Source organism: Suncus etruscus, chromosome 6 (genome assembly GCF_024139225.1).
Source record: "Suncus etruscus isolate mSunEtr1 chromosome 6, mSunEtr1.pri.cur, whole genome shotgun sequence".
In the NCBI taxonomy this organism is placed as follows: domain Eukaryota; kingdom Metazoa; phylum Chordata; class Mammalia; order Eulipotyphla; family Soricidae; genus Suncus; species Suncus etruscus.
In genome coordinates this window covers 48,292,270-48,300,231 of record NC_064853.1, presented here as the reverse complement: position 1 = coordinate 48,300,231, position 7,962 = coordinate 48,292,270, and positions in this window count along the sequence as shown.

Below are 7,962 nucleotides of genomic sequence, written 5' to 3'. Positions count from 1 at the left end.
GGCTGGGGGAACCAGGTGGGGTACCAGGGATCAAACTTGGGTTGACTACATGCAAGGCAAGCATCTTACCTACTATACTATTGCTCTACGCCCCACCCCTAAGTCAAGAATTCTTTCTTCAGGACTGAAGTAGCAGAGGGAGGGAAGTGAGAGCAAAGATGTAGAAAAAGAGCTATGGAGGAAGAAGCTGGATACCTCAGTGATGGGCTTGGTGTGGAAGCATTCATTTGATGAAGTGGGAACCTGTAACCTAAAATGGTAAGCTGATGTTCTATCAATAAAATGGGATGCTTACATGCTGTTAAAAATGCCCTTGGGAGGGCTCGGAGAGATAGCACAGCGTGTTTGCCTTGCAAGCAGCCGATCCAGGACCAAAGGTGGTTGGTTCGAATCCCCGTGTCCTATATGGTCCCCTGTGCCTGCCAGGAGCTATTTCTGAGCAGATAGCCAGCAGTAACCCCTGAGCGCCCCCGGGTGTGGCCCAAAAACCAAAAACCAAACAAACAAAAATGTCCTTGGGAGGGGCTGGAGTGATAGCACAGTGGTAGGGCATTTGCCTTGCACATGGTTGACCTAGGATGGACCTAGGTTCAATCCCCAGCGTCCCATATGGCCCCCGAGAGCCAGGAGCAATTTCTGAGCACATATCCAGGAGTAACCCCTCAGTGTCACAGGGTGTGGCCCCCCCCCCCAAAAAAAGTCCTTGGGATGGAGTGAAGTGATGGTACAGGTAGGGTATTTGCTTTACATGTAGCCGATCCAGATTTGATCCCCTGCATCCAATGTGTCTCCCCATCCAAGCCTGCCAGGAGTAATTCCTGAGCACAGAGCCAAGAGTAACCCCTGTGCACTGCTGGATGTAACCCAAACCCCTCCAATTTTTTTCCTTGGGAAGGCCTGAGTTTAGCAGACGGGGTACTTGCATGTGGCTGACCTGATATGATTCCCTGAGTACCTACAGGAATAATTTCTGAGTGTAGAGGTAAGAGTAACCCCTGAGCACTGCTGGTTGTGGTCCCTCCAAAAAATTTCTTGGGCTGCCTGTCATAGGACCTTCACCTCTTTTACTTCCTGCCCTCCCTCTCGGGCTGTCTCCAGTTCAGGCTTGTTTCTGTTGCTCCTGGAGGAGGGCCTGGGGTCCAATGCTCTTGCATGCACTTCCCACCTCAAGTGGTTCATCCAAATGTTACCTTAGAGAGACAGTCTGCTTCCTGAGGAGCTTGCTGCCATCTGTTAAGATGACAGTCCCTTCATCTTGCTAGACATGTATTTTTTTAAACAAAATCCAGCTCATTCTATATAATAACAGAACATTATTTTCTTCATTTTGCAAAACAGGAAGCAGGAATGCACTCTTGGCCTCTCTTAAGAAGTTGCTCTGCCCAGACTCTGAGGCTCCATTCAAGGCCCAGTTAGAATCATGTCCTGAGGTCTTGCATGCTGCCAAAACCTCTGATTCATGCTTAGGGACTTTTATCTTGTTTCTTGTTTCCTCCTCTGAATAGATGCAGACCCAGAGTGGCCACAGACCCATCTATCTTGCTTGGCATTCCCTTCTCAGAGTTTCCTCCCTAGGAGGGTGTTTCAGTTTGGGTTCTCTAGGATGTGATCTGAGGGAATGGGCTCATGTGATTAGAAAGGCAACCACATCCCACACCTCTATGGTGGCCTGGGAGGCCTGAGATCTGAGGAAGAGCTGATATTGGGTCAAGTCTGGCTTATGAAGCCATGGACTCTCACTGCCAGGAGGCCCATCCTTGGTTTTAGTCAGGTCTTCCTGGATTGGCTGAGGCCCATCTAAATTAAGAAGGACAATCTGGGGCCCGGAGAGATAGCACAGCGGTGTTTGCCTTGCAAACAGCCAATCCAAGACCAAAGGTGGTTGGTTAGAATCCTGGTGTCCCATATGGTCCCCCGTGCCTGCCAGGAGCTATTTCTGAGCAGACAGCCAGGAGTAACCCCTGAGCACCGCCGGGTGTGGCCCAAAAACAAAAACAAAACAAAAAAAAAAAAGAAGGACAGTCTGCTTTATTTAAAATTCATCCAACTGGGACCAGAGCTATCTCTATGGTGGATAAGGTGCTTATCTTATTTGAAGCCAACCCTCCTTCAATTCCTGGCAACATATATGGTCCCCCAATTTCTGCCAGAAGTGATCTCTGATCACATAGCCACAAGTAGCTCAGGTCACTGCTGGGGTGGTCCCCAACCACACCCCCAAAATTTTACTCATTTGAATGTTATTCTTTTTTTTTTCTTTTTTCTTTTTGGTTTTTGGGCCACACTGATGGCGCTCAGAGGTTATTCCTGGCTCTGAGCTCAGAAGTCACTCCTGGCAGGCTCATATAAAATGCTGGGGATTGAACCTGGATCTGTCCTAGGTCGGCCACGTGCAAAGCAAACGCCCTCCTGCTGTGCTATTGCTCCAGCTCTAGTGAATGTTTTTCTTATTCACAATAATATTTGACCAAATGTTTTGAGGCTCTGGCCTAGGCAATAGAAACAAAATTAACCATCACAATAGGTGTTTGTTGATTGGGTGGCTAAGTGAGTAAACAAATAAACCTAAGAATGGTGAGACTAGGAGGTCACTTGGCTTGCATGTGGCAGACTCAGGTTTGATATCCAGCACCCAATACTTGCCCTGAACCTTCCAAGAGTGATCCCTGATTACAGAGCCAGGAATAAGCCCTACACATTGTCAGGCATGACCCCAAAACAAAAACTAAACTAATCCAAATAAAAATAAAAAATCTTTCCAGATGGTATATTAGCAAAAAGAAGGCTCATGTCTTTTGAACTCAGTGCAGGCAACTGTTCTTTGCCTTTCTTCTTCTTTTTTTTTTTGTATTTTTGTTGTTGTTGTTTTAAGGTCATACCCGGCAGTGCTCAGGGGTTCCTCCTGGCTCTGCACTCAGAAATCAATCTTGGCAGGCTCAGGGAACCATGTGGGAAGCCAGGGATTGAACCTAGGTTGACTACATTCAAGGCAAATGCCCTACGTGCTGTGTTATCACTCTGGCTCCCCCAGGAATAATTTCTGAGCACAGACCCAGGAGGAACCCCTGAGAGTGACCAATTGTGTGCACCCTCCCCAAATCTAAGAACATGACACATGTGTGGAGAGTTGGTCCTACTCTGATAACTGATACATCAGCTTGTTCCCTCTGTCTTCATCTTCCGGCCAAATGAAGATAGAGAGGAGAGGGACTTTGTACTCCTATTTTGAGTACAAATGGGGATTTGTACTCTTATTTTGAGTGCAAATCCTGCCATTTTCTGTCTTCTCTATGTTCACCTGGTACTGTTCCTGCACCTGGATTGTGCCAGCCCCTCCTCTCCTTGACATCTTATCCACTTATTTACTCATTCATTCTGCATGATTTCTCACGCGCCTACAAGAGAACAGATGCGCTCTTCACATTGGGGAGACAGGGATGAGCAAGAGAGATCATGAGCCTGGCCATTTAGGAGCTCACATTCGAGTTTTGGAAAACCAGACAAAACTCAACTAGTCAATGAACAGGATAATTTCAGGTGGTGATAAGTGTTGGGAGGCAAAGCAGGAAGTAATCGCAGGTTGCCACTGCACAGGCAGAGGTAAAGAGAGAGCCAGGTGGGGAAGGGATGTAATTAGAGGGAAGCTGGTGTCTGAATAGAAACATGAATGATTATAGTTAGCTATGTGGAGACTTGGGGAAGAATATCGTAGACAAAAGGAATAGCAGTGACAAAGTCCAGGGAAAAGCAAATTTGATATACTAGGAGAAGGGAAAGTAAAAACAAATTTGTATGTTTTGAAGTACATGTTAGATGTCTGAGATATAAAGATAAGGACACAATCCAGTGACCTAAAGAGTGTGGGGCAGGCAAAAACTATGATGACCTTCTAGTGGGGGGGGCTCTACCTCAATCATGAGCCAATCACCATCATCTCCTCCTTCCCTCTTCATCTCCTTTTCGATGAACTCTTCTCCCCTCTGGCCTCTGACAGCCATGTTTGTACTCTATAAACCTGTCTTGGGACTATGGCTGATTGGACCAGGAGGGTCACCTGCCTTATGCAGACTCAGTCATATTTTCTCCTTTGATGTTGGATTTGGTGCTTACATACAATCACTGATGCTACAACTACAGTGAAGAATTGAACTTAGGGCCTTACATGTGTGAGGCATATACTGAGACACATGCCCTGCTGGAACATTTATTTTAATTAAATTTAATTTGGGTGTTTTGGGATTACTCCTGGCCTTGTGCTCAGAATTCACTCCTGGGAGGCACAGGGGTCTATCTGGGATATCAGGATTCAAACCACCATCCGTCCTGGATTGGCTGCATTCAAGGCAAATGCCCTACTGCTGTGCTATCTCTCCGGCCCTTAAGTAACTTTTTGTGGTGAAAGGATCCACACATGATAGTGTTGGCATATTCCCTACATGGATGGTTCTTGGAACTGCTCAGGAGACCATGTGGCACCAGGAATGAAATCCAGACCTCCCATATGTAGAGAACATGCTTAAATTTTTTATGCCATCTTCCTGGACTCTGAATATTTTTTGGGATAGGGGTTGGGAGGGATGGAACACATTCTGTGGTGCTCATTCTGTGGGCTTACACTTGGTTCTGTGTTCAGGGGTCACTTCTGGTTGGTACTCAGGGGAATATATTCATTGCTAGGGATTGAACTGGGCTACTTCTATGCAAGACTGCCTTGAGACCAGCAGTCTGCCTTCAGGCACTTCCAGAGAAGCCTGATTTAGAGACAACACTCAGTAACTAACCTCACAGATGTTCATGGAACTGTGCACAATGGCTGTGTGCCTTGGAACCAGCTGTCTGTGTGATAGCACAGTGGGTAGGGTATTTGTCTTGCATGTGGCTGACCCAGCTTGGCTCTCCAGCATCATATATGGTCCTCTGAGCCTGCCAGGAGTGATTTCTGCACTCAGAACCAGGAGTAACCCCTGAGTACCATCAAGTATGGCCCCAAAACAAAACAAAGCAAGACAAAATAAAAGATGACTGCCTTAACCCCTGTACTATGTCTTGAGCCCTGGAAGAATTTCTTCACTTAATTTGTTTTGTGTCATTATTGCTAGGGTGACAAGCAGCTGAGAAATTTCCATGGTAAAACTAGAAGAGGCAAAAGCAGAATGGAGGGGGCCCAAGCAATAGTACAGCATGTAGGGCACTGGCCTTGCACAGGTCAACCTGGGTTCTATTCCTGGCAACCCATATTGTTCCTTGAGCCTGCCAGAGTGACCTTTGAGCACAATAAGGAGAAAAACCTGAGAACCTCCAGGTGTGGTTCAAAACAACAAAACAAGACAAAAAATATCAAGCAAACAATAAAAGCCTTGATGGCTGGTCACATTGAATCCAAGAATCCTGGAGCTGTTGGGGTTTAGTGACTGGGCTAGCCCAGAGGCTGGTCTGCAGAGAGAGATGAACAGAGGTTGGAAAGAGGGAGGGAGCCCCCTTGATTCCATTCTTGGTTGCAGGACCTTCCTAGACACTTTCCTACATCTCTGATCATGGCTTTTCAGATCCTCTTATTCCCTTATACTAAATCTCCCTGGTCCTCTTTTTTTTGTTTGTTTGTTTTGGTTTTTTTTGGGCCACACCTGGTGACGCTCAGGGGTTACTCCTGGCTAGCGCTCAGAAGTCGCTCCTGGCGTGGGGGACCATATGGGACGCCAGGGGATCAAACCATGGTCCGTCCAAGGCTAGTGCAGGCAAGGCAGGCACCTTACCTCTAGTGCTACAGCCCGGCCCCATCCCTGGTCCTCTTAAGAGAGCTGCAGGGGCTGCCTTTAGGTACTTCCAGAGAAACCTGAGTTAGAGATGACACTCAGTAATTAACCCCACAGATGTTCATAGAGCTGTATGCTCAGCAAAGCCTGCTCCAAACACAGTCTTTCTGGTTCTCAATTCCTCAAAACTTTCTCTGACCCTTTCCCCAAACACGGATTCCTCCCCTTAATCTTCTATATCACCTTCTAGGCTGTGACAATTCTCGTAGGAATCATCCTTGTGTTTCCCTCCAAGCATAGTGTCTATCATGCCTGGTATAGAGAAAATTCCTTTTTTTTTTTTTTTGGTTTTTGTTTTTTGGGCCACACCCAGTAACACTCAGAGGTTACTTCTGGATATGTGCTCAGAAATTGCTCCTGGCTTGGGGGACCATATGGGATGCTGGGGGATCAAACCTCGGTCCATCCTAGGCTAGCTCTGGCAAGGCATAGATGCCTTACCACTTGTGCCACCGTTCTGGCCCCCAAAATTTATTTTATTATTATTATTATTATTATTATATTTATTATTATTAAGGGTTTATATATCCAGAACAGTGTGTTTGTAAGTGTGTATGTGTGTGCGTGTGTGCAGTTCTTATGAGAAATAGTTGCGTGCATTTCTATGGTACTGCTATGTACCAGGCAATTTCATTATTTCAATTTCCAGAATTTAGCTATTAGGAATAATAATGACAGCTATTATGACCTTGAAGCTCAGAGAGAATACATGTTTTGGGGCTGGAGCCATCTCACAGCCCTTGTTTTGCATTTGACCTACCTGAAATTGATCCCTGGCATCATTTATAGTCCCCCAACATTGCCAGGCGTGATTCCTGAGCATAGTCATGAGCAACCCCTGAGCATTTCTGGGAGTGACACATAAACAAAACAACAATGAAAGAGAATACATGTTTTGCTCAAGATTTTCAGATTATGTTGCAGATTGGATCACTGAGGGTCTCTCCCGGCAGTGTTCAAGGGTCATGTGTTGCCAGAAATCAAACCCAAGGCCTCCTACACCAAGGCATGTGCCCCATCCTAGCCTCTGATTGCAGAGTCTGGTTTCCAGGCTGCAATCCCACATTCTCTTTCCACAGCAGAATCCCTGCATCTCCTTAACTCTAGTTCCTGTCCTGGGCCAAGGTGTCAGTTCTCTTGCTCTTCCGGTGTTTGGGGTGGCTAGACAGAGCTCTGGCCACTCTGTTCTCTGATCTGGCCCAGTTGGATGAATTAGGCTCCTGAAGCTTCCACGGTTATCATGCCTCCTTCCTCAGGCTAATCTCAGCATCAACCTGGGGGCGAACTGTTTTGAAGCAAATAGGGAAAACAGAGAAATTCTTCCAGTGCCGCTGGCAACTCACAAACTGCCTGTCTTTCCTCGAAATTCCTTCCAGATGCTTCACTGTGAGTGTTGGGTCCCTAGAGTGCAGCTTCTCCATCTCGCAGAATGAGGGGGAAGAGGGGTGGGGGCCTGGTCCTGAGTATTAGAGACACTCTACCTCTGCTGGGAGGGTCTCTGAAATCAGGAGACCCACTAGTCTACCTATACTTGTGACATGAGAATTACCTGAGTGGCTCTTCACTAGTGACCAACATTCTTCCTTTGCCTCCCAGGAAGAGTGTCTGTGGGTCACATGGAATTCTTTTTTTTTTTTTGCCACACCCACTGACACTCAGGTGTTACTCCTGGCTATGTGCTCAGAAATTGCTCCTGAGGGGCCAGAGAGATAGCACGGAGGTAAGGTGTTGCCTTTCATGCAGAAGATTGGTGGTTCGAATCCCGGCATCCCATATTGGGAATCCCATATTGGCATCCCTGAGCCTGCCAGGAGCAATTTCTTTTTTTTTTTTTTTTTTTTTTTTTTTAGGAGCAATTTCTGAGCACAGTCAGGTATGCCCCCTTACCCCAAATAAAAATTAATTAGTGGGGCTGGGCAGTGGCACTAGAGGTCAGGTGCCTGCCTTGCCTGCGCTAGCCTTGGACGAACCGCGGTTTGATTCCCCGGCGTCCCATATGGTTCCCAAGCCAGGAGCAACTTCTGAGCACATAGCCAGGAGTAACCCCTGAGTGCTGCTGGTGTGACCCAAAAACCCAAAAAGAAATCGCTCCTGAACCCAGGTCTGTCCTGGGTCAGCCACGTGCAAGGCAAACACCCTACTGCTGTGC